Source organism: Cnephaeus nilssonii, assembly GCF_951640355.1.
Source record: "Cnephaeus nilssonii genome assembly, chromosome: 12".
Taxonomy (NCBI): domain Eukaryota; kingdom Metazoa; phylum Chordata; class Mammalia; order Chiroptera; family Vespertilionidae; genus Cnephaeus; species Cnephaeus nilssonii.
The window spans coordinates 13,581,561-13,594,587 of NC_137083.1; positions in this window are offsets into that span (position 1 = coordinate 13,581,561).

The following is a 13,027-nucleotide window of genomic DNA, read 5'->3' on the forward strand; positions in this document are numbered from 1 at the left end:
GTTTTTGTTTTGCTATTTCAAATATCATTTTAACAAATATCTCTGGACATAGATCTTTGCCATATTACATCTGCAAGATGACTATCCAGTAGTGGGCTTCTGAGACAAAGGGAATGTGCATTTAAAGTTTAGATAAACTATCAAATTTCTCTTCTGAGAAATTATGATATTTACACTCCCAGCAACAATACCATCTTTTCCACACATTGAACAACCATCCAACCCTGCTAAACTCATGGCTAATAACAAACTAATTTGAGGAAGAAAGTAATTTTGTGGCAAAAGACAGATTATTTTTAATTTTTAGATCTGTGCTACCTCTTTCCTCACCTCTTTATCCTACTAACATCACTCTAAGTTTCCTTAATTTGTCTTCAACCTTAGTCTTATACAAGTACTGTATCATCTAGTCTGAGTATTTACACACACATACTCCACTTTTATTAAAAACAGCTGTGTAAAGTTCCCTTCTCCACATTATTCTTTCCCTTTACGTCCAGCAGACGGCCTTCAGGGGAGCGGCTACTGTAAAGACCGTTTGAACACTGAAGGCTTGATTCAGTGAAAATAGGAAGGCTGTATGCAAGGCCTTAATAGTCCTCATTCTGCCAGGGGAAAGAGTTGTTTCTGATATAACCGTAGATAAGGATAACTTACTTAAATAACTTCCCTTCCCCCCAATTTAATGATAAAATAAAGAAGAAAAATGTGTCACAGGGTGGAGAGGTATGTGATGGTGCCAGTCAGCACAGAGAAGTAATAGCAGAATCTAAAAATAAGTATCTATCCACTGTGTATAGAAACTCAGGACCAAAAAGCCCTATATAATATCAGCGAGCACATCTTTGTCACTAGGGAGGTTTCTCCTCAGCCACCGCAGGTTTGAGTTTGCACCCTCCTGCTCTTAAACACCTCTGGGGAGGGAGGGCTCCTTTACCATCCTCAGAAAACTGTGAGCCAAAACCGCCTGCAAGTCAGAAGGCTCTTGCTTCACTTACTTTAGATCATTTCCACTTCTATCCTTTAAGAATATGGAAATAGATGGGACCACTCTTCATAATCTAATAATTTTGCACAGGCTTCTTGTATCACTTCTATTCTGCTTCTGCAAATTAAAAAAAAATCCTCCTCTGTGATATTTTTTTTTCTACATCCCCAAATAATTTCAAAGCTCATTTCTTTTACATCTTTATTGTTGAAAGTACTACATATCCTCCTTTCCCCCATTAACTCCTTCTAGCCCATGCCCACCCCTGATCCAGGCCTTCACCACCCTATTGTCTGTGCCCATGGTTTATGCACATATGCATACTCAAAGCTCATTTCTAATTTCTCTATCTGTATGACACTAAAATTATTCTCTTTTATTGTTGAAATTTGCAACTGAGCATTTAATTATTTTAATGTTAAAATTATTCTCTTTTATTGTTGAAATTTGCAACTGAGCATTTAATTATTTTAATGTAACTGGTGGGAGAAATGGAAAGTGATGGTGTTGTTTTGTCATTGCTAAAACTTCACCTTTTTGCCCTAGCCGGTTTGGCTGGCTCAGTGGATAGAGCGTCAGCTTGCCGACTGAAGGGTCCCAGGTTTGATTCCTAGTCAAGGGCATATGCCCGGGTTGTGGGCTCAATCCCCAATAGGGGTCCTGCAGGAGGCAGCCTATCAATGATTCTCTCTCATCATTGATGTTTCTATCTCCCTTTCCTTTCCCTTCTTCTCTGAATTCAATAAAAATATATCTTTAAAAACAACAACAAAAAACTTCACATTTTTCTTTCATACTTCTACCCTCCAACATCCAGCCACCAGTACCAACAGCCCGATTCCTGTAGTTATAATATAAATTCAACAAAATTTGTTAATGCTGGCATTGTGCCAGAAGCTTTTTCTTATGAAACACTAGAAAATAGAATGACCCATTGCTTCAACAGCATTTTGTGAAGATTTGCCAACCCAGGCACAAGAATTTTGGCGTGAAGTCTGGCAGGGCTCATTCAGACACATGGGGGAACCTCTATCTTTAACCTCTGAAGATAAACAAAAGGTCACTTGAGATAATGGAGTATATTCCATGGAATTAGAGTTTGATATAATTGACTGTGCAGTTCACTCCAGCTTAACTACGTACCACACATTATCACTGATTTGCAGTAGAGTACTCATACCAACTTTCTGTTCCTCCTGCCTAAGGCATTAGTGAATTAAGTCCTTACCCAAGAAAGGTTATGAGAAGTGCCTTTCTCCTATTCTGGCTTAGATCTCTCGTCTGTGTTCTTATGCTATGCTAGTTAGGGTGAGAGTGGCCAAGATCTGGAAGGCAGAATATATTCTCATCCTCTGTTTTTGTACTCTGTCAAAGTTCTTTCTAGAGATTTTGCCAACCGAGTAGCTAAGGAGGCTAGCCTCCCATCAAAGGAGTGGTAAGCCTGTTGCTTATCACTTATTACTGAGAAATAGCTTCTCTTCTCTTTATACATAGATAGCCTTGTTCTGCTCTGGTCTCTTCCTCTGGTGATCTGACACTGTGTTCTGTCCATTCCCCTTGGCTGGAAAAATTACTTCCTGCTTTATTTTCCCTTTTTCTTAAGAATGAGAGTTGTCCTCCCTATTTACAGAACATTCATAATGGAGAAAATTTGGAAAACACCCAAAAGCACGAGGGAAAAAATATTTATAACTCTTCTATGCAGAAGTCAATACTCTTAGTATTTTAGAATATGTAGACATATATGTACCGGATGGGGCAAGAGTAGGTTTACAGTTGTGTGTATGGAAAATGTTATAATAATTAATAAATAATAATACAAGAATAAACACTGGTTCTGGCCAGTGTGGCTCAGTTAGTTGGGCATCACCCTGTGCACTGAAAGATTGCCAATTCCATTTTTGGTCAGGGCACATGCCCAGGTTGCAGGCTCCATCCTCAGTGGGGGGCACGCATAAGGCAGCCGATAGATGTTCTTCTCTCACATCAATGTTTCTCTTTGAGTCTCCCTCTCCCTTCCTCTCTCTATTAAAAAAATCAATATGTTTTTTGTTGTTAATCCTTACCTGAGGATATTTTCCCATTATTCATGTCAAAAATATATTTTACAACATTTTTATTGATAGATTTTATTAGCTCAATTATGTGGACATAGATTATTTCCACTTTTATATTACATACTAGAGGCCCATTGCACAAAGAGATTCGTGCAATAGACCCCATCTTCATCTTTGCTGCAGACTCCGGAGTCTGCAGTCTTCGTCTTCGCTGCAGCCAGAGTGCCACTCCTGTAGATTCCTTCAGCCCTCCTGCCCCCCCCTCCGCCCCCGCCCCACCGCCCTCCCTCTCATAGCAGGCGTTCCGCCCCACCCAGCCACTGTGTGCCTGTACCAGCTGGGCAGCAGCCATCTTTCTCCTTCTAATTTGCATATTCCCTCCTGATTGTCTGGTGAGTGTAGCGAGTGATGGTTTATTTGCATGTTTCTCTTTTATTAGTGTAGATAATATTGCAATGAATATGATTGCATAGACATCTTTGCACACATTTGACATTTTCTTCAAAATTAAATCCTAGAAGTAAAATTGTAGGGTCAAAGGGCGTGTACATGTTAAGGCTTTTTCTTTTTGTATATTTTTATTGATTTCAGAGAGGAAGGGAGAGGGAGAGAGAGAGAGAAACATCAATGATGAGAGAGGATCATTGATTGTCTGCCTGCTGCACACCCCACACTGGGGATCGATCCTGCATTCAGGGCATGTGCCCCGAGCGGAATTGAACTATGACCTCCAGGTTCATAGGTAGATACTCAACCACTGAGCAACACTGGCCAGACCATGGTAAGGCTTTTTATAAACATTGCCCTTTTGCCCTTGCTAAAGGTGGTACCAGTTTGCTCTCCCACTAGCTATGTAGGGAATTGTCCATTTCTCAAGTCTGGGGTCAACGGCAGGCACTTCTTATTTTTTTTCAATTTGATAAGTACAAAATGTTATCTCAGTGTTTAAACATGGCTTTTCTTAGCTTATAAGTCTGAATATATTTACATGAGTTTCATAGTCAGATATATGTACTTTTAAAAAATCCTCACCAGAGGATATGTTTTTTATTGCTTTAGAGAGAGGAAGGGGGAGAGAAAGAGAAGCATCAATTGGTTGCCTCCCATATGCATCCCAACTGGGGATCAAATTCACAACTGAAGTATGTACCCTGACCAGGAATCAAACCCGTAACCTTTTGGTGTACAGCACAATGCTCCAATCAACTGGGCTATAAGTAGTATGGTAACTGCTTACGTATACTTATTAGATTCTGGACTTTTGTTGAGCTCATATAATAAAAAATTTTGGCTTATTAAAAAAATAGTTCCTCTATCTTTCCTCTTAGATTAATTCCTATGTGTTTTATGTTTATGTTTTGTTTTGGGAATAGAATATTTTTCCATTGTATATAAAATTTGCATCATTATGAAGAAAAGTGTTTTTGAATATTTTGTAACTGGTTGTCTTGCCAAACTATCCTATTTATACAAATAGATGTTGTTACTTGATATTATATTTACTAGTAATCATGACATTAAAATAATATCTTTGTGGCCTCTTCTGTGACCTGTATACTTATTTTTTTCTTGTCTCATTCTTAATCAAACTTCTGGGATGTTAAGTGCTTGCAATGGTTCTGCGCATTCTTGTCTCACATTTTACTGAGAATTTTGGCTATTGATTAGAAATAACAATGCCATATTTGAAGTTATAACTAAGAACAGATTTTTCACTGAGCAGTCATGGAGGCCTATCATATTGATAAAATCATTCCATGTTCCTTGTGGTTCTAATTGCTCAAGGGTGGAACTGTGTACCATTTTGTGTCCAACATGACTTAACCTGCATGTGTTACATGATTTAATTCTCCTAACAGCCCTATGAGGAAGATTTTGTGATCCCTATTGTCTGAAGAGGAAGCCAACATTTAGAAGAATATGTCAGTCGATTAATCCCATGTCACCACAATATATCAGTGCTATTTTAAGTCATTCTACTTGTTTTCCCCTCAGTGTTTTGCAAAGTGATGGGAATAGTGGGAGATACAAAATTCATTACTCTGTGAAATCCGAAAGGAATATGAAGAAATACATAGTCTTAACTCAGTAGCTCTCAAATTTTAATGTTCATCAGAATCACCTGAAGTACCTTTGAAAGTACAGATTCTTGGGCCCTGCTTTCAGAAACTCCAATTCCAAGGGGCCAGGCTGGGATGGGGCCCAGGGAACTGTAGTTTTGAAAGAGGAAGTCCACAAATTCCCCTTTAAGAGACATCAGTTTAATGGTGATGGATGGAGACTTGACTTGGGGTGGTGAACACACAATGCAGTGTACCGATAATGTATTGTAGAATTGTGCACCTGAAACCCATATAATTTTGTTAACCAGTGTTACCCCAATAAAGTAAATAAAAAGGAAAAAAAGAGAAATAACAGTTTAACTGTATAACTAGGGAGATTATGTTAGTGAATCATATTTCATAATTATTCAGAATATAGAAATTCTGCTCAGAGCTAATGCAACAAGGCACTCTGCCAGCTGTCCTAAGGTTCCCTTCTTATACAGTGCAGTTCTCCTAGATCAGTCACCAAGCCTATTTAGTTTGTTCACATCGAGGAAGCAGCAACCAGTGTTCTGGCTGAGTTGTATGAGAAGTAAATATCTTAGAGAATAAGATTTTGCTGATCACATCTACCAATGTTGAGGGAATGATGTTTTAAAAAATCCTATATAATAAAGAGGTAATATGCAAATTGACCATCATGTTCTTGCACAAGATGGCCACCCCCATGTGGTCACAAGATGGCCACCACAAGATGGCCAGCAGGGGAGGGCAGTTGTGGACAATCAGGCCAGCAGGGGAGGGCAGTTAGGGGCGACTGGGCTGGCAGGGGAGGGAAGTTGAGGGGGACCAGGCCTGCAGGGGAGGGCAGTTAGGGGCAACTGGGCCGGCAGGGGAGGGCAGTTAGGGGTGACCGAGATAGCAGGGGAGGGCAGTTGGGGCAATCAGGCCAGGAGGGAAGCAGTTAGGTGTCAATCAGGCTGGCAGGGGAGTGGTTAGGGGGTGATCAAGTTGGCAGGTAGAAGTGGTTGGGGCAATCAGGCAGGCAGGCAGGTGAGTGGTTGGGAGCCAGCAGTCCTGGATTGTGAGAGGGATGTCTGACTGCCTGTTTAGGCCTGATCCCTATGGGGGATGGGGCCTAAATCGGCAGTTGGACATCCCCTGAGGGGTCCCAGATTGGAGAGGGTGCACTGGGTCTCTTGTCTTTTGAATAAAAGCAAATAAGAGATTTCTCCAATTTGTTTTTTCTTTGTCTATTGCCACTTCAACCCAGTTCTTAGTGGGAATTCTCTTTTATACCTGGTTTAAGCCTATATATTTGGGAGCTTTTAAAATAGATTAAGTAATTTATCATTATTGGATTATTTTATCTAGATTCACCACTATATCTTAAGTTGCATCAGGAAGAAATGCTTCACATTTTCATCTAGGACACATTTTCTTTAGTGGCATTAAGTAGATAAAGACTGAGTACATGGGAAAGATATTAATCACTTGACCTTAGCTATTCAATCTTACCTGTGCTATTTTGGACTACAATTTTCCTGTTAGAGAACAGATCTTACATACATGTAGGTCAGGTTTATCTTCCCCATACATGTCCCATATTTCAAAGCATTAAATAAAAGCTCTCACAATTTCTAAGATTATGGTTGGAAACTGATTTTATTATGGTGTTTGGGAAGCAGCCCCAAAGAGATGCTGACAGCAAAAGTTTATCACCCTGGTGGGGCTGCATGAAAGTATGTTTTTATCTACTTCAAAGGACATCTTAAAAATTTTTTCCCAACACAATGTAGCTTAATTCTTAGGAGTTGGAAAGGAGAATGTACCTGTTAGAAAAGGAGGCTGTAAAATCAACCCCTAGCACAGTTCCTAGATATCAAGGGGCTAGAACAACTGTGACTGAGTTCTTTATAAGGCCCTTGGATACTGATGAATTGGTCCAGATACTCTAACAGGTAGTACCTAGATGGTGCAATTCCAGGATCCCAAATAAGGCTTGGGTGTGGATGCCTTAGAGCCTGTAACTCACCATTAGAGACTTTTCCTCGTTCACAATTCCCTGGGGAGATGGTTCAATTTGTCTCTAATTCCTTGCTTTATCAGAATGACTTCTGCCTTTATGAGACCCCTGGGGAGAAAGGTAGGGGAAGATGAAGAGCTGAAGATGGGAAAGGGTCTGGAAAAAGTGTGAGAAGACCATGCTGGGACCTGGTTGCTGATACCAGCCAGGCTCTTGGGAATTGCTGTCTCCTCTGCTTGCTTCTCTTGACTGTGAACAAGGTGGTCATTGTTGAGAGGTTATCTGAAATCCTAGAGGAGGTCCTTACAGGTTTGATTAAACTTCTGCTTTCTTCTTGGGCGTGTGGAAGTTCTGATTTCCACCTGGCTCACTTAGAAACCTTGAGGAATAGTCTGGGGAGCAGGGGAGTGAGCATAATGATAATGTTGCTGCTGTTATTTGGATCTCAGTCTAATACAGTAAAATATGATAACAGTAGAGGCCCAGTGCACAAAATTTGTGCACGGATAGGGTCCCTAGCAGCTGCTGGCCAGGGGTGCCTCCCTTCCCCCGGCTGCTGGCCTCGACCCCTGGTTGAACTCCTGGTCAAACTCCTGGTCTAGGGGACAATTTGCATATTAGGCTTTTATTATATAGGACGACATAGAGTATAACGCAATTGCCAATTGGCTCCTACCCTCCTTTCAGCCCTGCTTTTTGGGGGATGGGCTCATTGCAGTCCTTGTCTTTTGGGGAGAGACTAGGAAGTGATTTTCTCCTGATTATTTGACTCTTGGTCACATCATTAATTAGTTAGTTGCCTACACATCAAATTACCTTTCAGTATCATAACTCTACAATTTACAGCATTAAACATTTTAAACCCTAATTATCCCACTATGATGTAGTTTATTGCACTTTTAAAAATTGTAACCTGAGGTTTTCTCTATAATTTAGATTCTTCCCTGATATTTAGATTCTTTTTTCCCTTCTTTGTTTCCTTTTTTCCTTTTATTTACCAAATATTTACTGCACCCCCCGCATCGTGACAGGCACTGTCCTAAGAAACTCTTAGCTGGGGTGGGATTTGGGGAGAGAGTCTTAGCTCATTTATTAGGATTACATAGCACAGAGGGCTGTTGAAGTAAAGAGATGGTGACCTAACACCAATAATTCTTCCTTCCCTCCCAAGAACATAGCACTCACCGTTAACTTGTCATTTTCACTAAAAACCCCATTTCTCAAAGAATACCTTACACTAAACTGGTTACTTATTTCTCCCCCCTTTACTATCATAATCAAAAAAACATTCATGAATCATATGAGTGGTTTGCTGTCATCTCTTCATCTCTCTGTCTACTTCCTCAAATGCTCTGAGGTCTTTGACACCTGAAATTCATACTCCTACCATCTTTTGGTGACTGCATAGCTGATCCTTCTAATGATCTTTTTTTTTGGAGGCTTCTCCAATGTTCTTCACCACTTTTCCATTTCAGCTTTTTACACCATTGGCCCCACCTTGGATTTGTCATCCAGCAGGGCTGCTGCGCCCATGAGGCCTTAAAGGCCCAAAACCCCACCCTGATCACAGCTTCTTATCTCCCTCCCTATCACTATCTTTTTCATTACAGCAGTTTGGATATCACCAAGTCCTTCAGTCCTTCCATTTCAAGTGGATCAGTCCTCTCTTGATTTCACTTCCCTGGGCAACATAGGCCTTATTGTGCATCCATTATTTTGTGTGTGTGTGTGTGTGTGTGTGTGTGTGTGTGTGTGTGTGTGTAAGAAGGTATGCTATATTTATCTTGTTTCAGATAATCTGTTTTTACTGATACAGAATTTACATGCAGTATGTTACATGCGGTAAAATGCACAACTAAGTCTTAGATGTGTAGCCTGAAGAATTTTTACATATGTGTCATCTATGTGACTACCACTAAGATCAAGATGCAGAACATTTCCATTATCCCATAGAATTCTGTCCAGCTATTTTCCAGTTAGTAACCACCCTCCGGATGTAACCACTATCATGACTTCTAATCAGCAGAGATCAGTTTTGCCTATTCTTGAGCTTCCTATAAGTGGAAAAGTCACTGCTTCATAGAAACCAAGATTTAAATAATTTTTTACTAGTCACTGCATGGTGGGAATTAAATATGTTCCATTAGCTTCCTATCCACCCTCCCTCCCCCCCCCCCCCCACTCACACACAGCTATTGTAATAAAGAGGAAAAAATATTTTTTTTTGGTCTGTCCCTGGAGATTGTCCTGTCACTCTTGCCATCTTATGTGATTTAGCTCAAGATCTTGATGCTCAGGTCTTATCCCATATCCAGCTCCAGAAAAGGGATACGGTCTTGTATCTTTTTTCTCCGACTCCACCCTTACTCACAGAGGAATGCAACTGGGCCCAAGCCAGGACATAAAGGGTGCTTTTTTGGAAGCCAAGCTCCTGTATAAACAGGGCAAGCATGTTGTACCTTGATTTGAGCATTGAAGGAAACATAGTTTACTGTAATTTTGACTGTGCATGTTCCTTGAAGCCTTCCAATATAATAATGTACAAGATATTATAGGTCTAATTTGTCCAGGACCTGTGAAAGAGAAGATACAGTGTCCAGATCCAAAGGAGTCATCACATTTATTGTTTTTCTCAATCTTCGTAGTTTCCAGATGAGTTTTTATGAGCTGTTAGAAACCCACTCTGGGTCATCATTTCCCCTCCCCCTACACAATGTCCCTGGGGAATTTCATCATCATCTGCTGTGGCTTTAGCCATCATGTCTGTGAGTGTGACTCCCACATATGTTTACTTCAACCCAACTTTGGACTGAGCCCTTGACCCCAGTCTACCCTTCCTGGATATCTCCATGTGCATGTCCCACAGGCATCTGCAATTCAATCGGTCCTGAAATGGACTCAGACCATCCTCTTTTTCAAATGTGCTCTCTCCCCTGCAGTCTATGTATTGATGATATGAGTTTCTCCGTACCCTCACCTGTGAGTTCTGCCTCATCCATGTCACCCCTCTCCACGTGCATTTCACTGCCCTAGTTCAGAGTCCACCATCTCCTGCCAGTTCTTGCCTTAAAGCCTCCCTATTCTATTTCCCCAATTCTATTCTGTTCTTCCATTGTGTAGCAACTATCCTTTTTTTTTTTTTTTTTTAAGTGTAAGAGTAGTTCTCAATCTTGGGTAGTTATTCCCCAGGGGAAAATGTGTGGGGATATTCTTGATTGTTACAATGACTGGCTGGGACACTCCTGACCATAGACTGAGTCCTGATGGGTCCAAATCAAGCAGAATAAGACCTTGTTTGCCACAAATTTTTATTTACTTACTTATTATTTTTTAATTCTCACTTGAGGATATGTTTATTAATTTTAGAGAGAGAGAGGAAGGGGATAGAGAGAGAGAGAAACATTGATGTGAGTGGGGATCGAACCCACAAGCTTTTGGGGTATGGGGCAATGCTCTAACCAACTGAGCCACTCAGCCAGGGCTTAAATTTGTTTTTAAATCAAAGTATCACATGTACACAATTTAAGGAGCTGGAATGTTCTACAAGACTTAAGAAAAATAGAAGTTCCTTACTGGAGGACCCTCTTTCAAAATTTTTAAAGGGAATTCTTTTAGAAAAACTCACCTCTATATTTTTAAATAACCTCCTTATAGTAGGTATTTCTCCATTTTTTCAGTTAGGCATTCTCCATTAACTTCCCACAATGTTAGATGATTTTGTTCTCTTTCATTCCCCAACCCCAATATACACTCTTACCCTTTCAATCTTCTTATTATTCCAATATAGTTTATGTAGTGATTTTTGTTAGATTAGCATTTAGTGTTTATTTATAGTGAGTCATGCCATAAATTATGAGTATTTTTCCTTTCCTACACACCTCTATTTCCTGTGTACTGAATAAAAAATCTTGCTTTTCACCTTTGCTTATTTTTTATTCACTTACTAGTAATCAAACCTTCAATTTTCTGGTGAGTATCTGAATTTCCTCTTTTTTTTTTTTCTTTTTTAATCCTCACTTGAGAATATTTTTCCATTAATTTTTAGGGAGACTAGAAAAGAGAGGGAAAGACAGAGAGAAACATCGATGTGAGAGAAACACATTGATTGGTTGCCTCCTGCATGATTCCTCACCGGGGCCTGGGCCGGAGAGGAGCCTACAACCAAGGTACATGCACTTTACCAAAATCGAACCCAGGATCCTTTGGTCTGCAGGCCGATGCTCTATCCACTGAGCAAAACCGGCTAGGGCCTGAATTTACTCTTAAGACATTCATATGCATCAAGTATTCTAGCAATTTCAACTCTTTAAAGAAGTCTCTCTCAGAGCCTCCTGGCTTATTCTAATGTGGACTGGTTACCCTCCACACTCGGTGCCCAGGTACCATCTGGGAACTTCCTTTACGATTACCTGGAGATGCCCTTCCTCTTTCTCCTGTTTCCTGTATCTCTTGTCTCTCTCTTATTTTGGTTTTCTCCATTGTTTTAGTGATGCTCACCCAAGGTAGCTTCTTGAGAAAGGCTGTATAGGAGGTAAAATTTTGAGTGTTTTCAAGACTGTCTTTGTTCTGCCTCAGGCTTGATTCTAAATCACATTCTAGCTTCTAGTGTTGCTATTGGGAACTTGAGTCATTCTGACAGCTATTCTTTGAATGTGACCCTTTTTGTCTCCCTTGAAGCTTCTCTTTTTCTTAAAAAATCTTGTAGAACTAATCAACTCTTTAAAATGTGTGCATGTGTAACTTTTATTAAAAAAATTAAAAACAGTGTGCTGCCTCTGGTGTGTTCTTTAGCTCTGAAATGTTTGAGGATATTTTTAAGAGGGTGATGTAAAGGTCATCCAAGTATCCTAAGGTTGATTGGACGCAATTCCTTTAGATTTTCTTCCAAGCCTGAAGTTTGACAGCTAACGATTTTCAGTGATGGGACCATCTATTTTCAAAGCAGTTGATTTCCCATTGAACTATGGAAAAGTTCTTCCTTAAACTGAAATATATCTTCAGATAATATCTACCATTTGTTCTAGTTTTACTACTTGGGACACAAAGAACGAGTCCAATTTTTCCTCATTATTAGCCCCTTGAAACATGATTAGACTGTCATCATTGACAAACTATCCCTATTTCCCACACCCACTTGGTTTTTGGTCTTCTCACATCCTCTTGAACTTCCTCCAATTGCATTCCACTTTGAAAAAGTGTGTGCACGCTCAGAACAGAACAGAATATTTCAACTGTGGCTTGACTACAGGACACTTTGTCCTTCACTATGAAGCTTAGCAATTAAAAGTGAAAACTTTAGAGCCAGCCTGTCTGGGTTCAGATCCAGCTTTGACACTTCCTAGCTGTGCGACTTGAAATGAGTTACATAATTTCTTCTGTTCTTTAGTTTCCTTGTCTATAAGATAGGGACAATGTCAGCATCTTTCTCACAGAGTTGTGAATATTAAACAATGTTATATATACCCAGCGCTCCGAACAGAGACTGACATAGTAGGTGCTCAATGAATGTTAGCTATTAACTTTTTCCCTAGAATCATTCTATTAAGATAGCCCAAAACATCCATTAATAAGAAATAAATCGCCCTAACCGGTTTGGCTCAGTGGATAGAGCATCAGCCTGCAGACTGAAAGGTCCCAGGTTCGATTCCGGTCAAGGGCATGTACCTGGGTTGTGGGCACATCCCCAGTAGGAGGTGTGCAGGAGGCAGCTGATCGATGGTTCTCTCTCATCGATGTTTCTAACTCTCTATCCCTCTCCCTTCCTCTCTGTAAAAAAATCAATAAAAAATATATTTTTAAAAAAAGAAATAAATCAAATAACAAATTATTTCTTGAGTCCTTACTCTGTACTTGATGCTGGGAACAAGGAGAGTAAGACCAACCCCTTAATGGAGCAGTTAATTGTCCAACA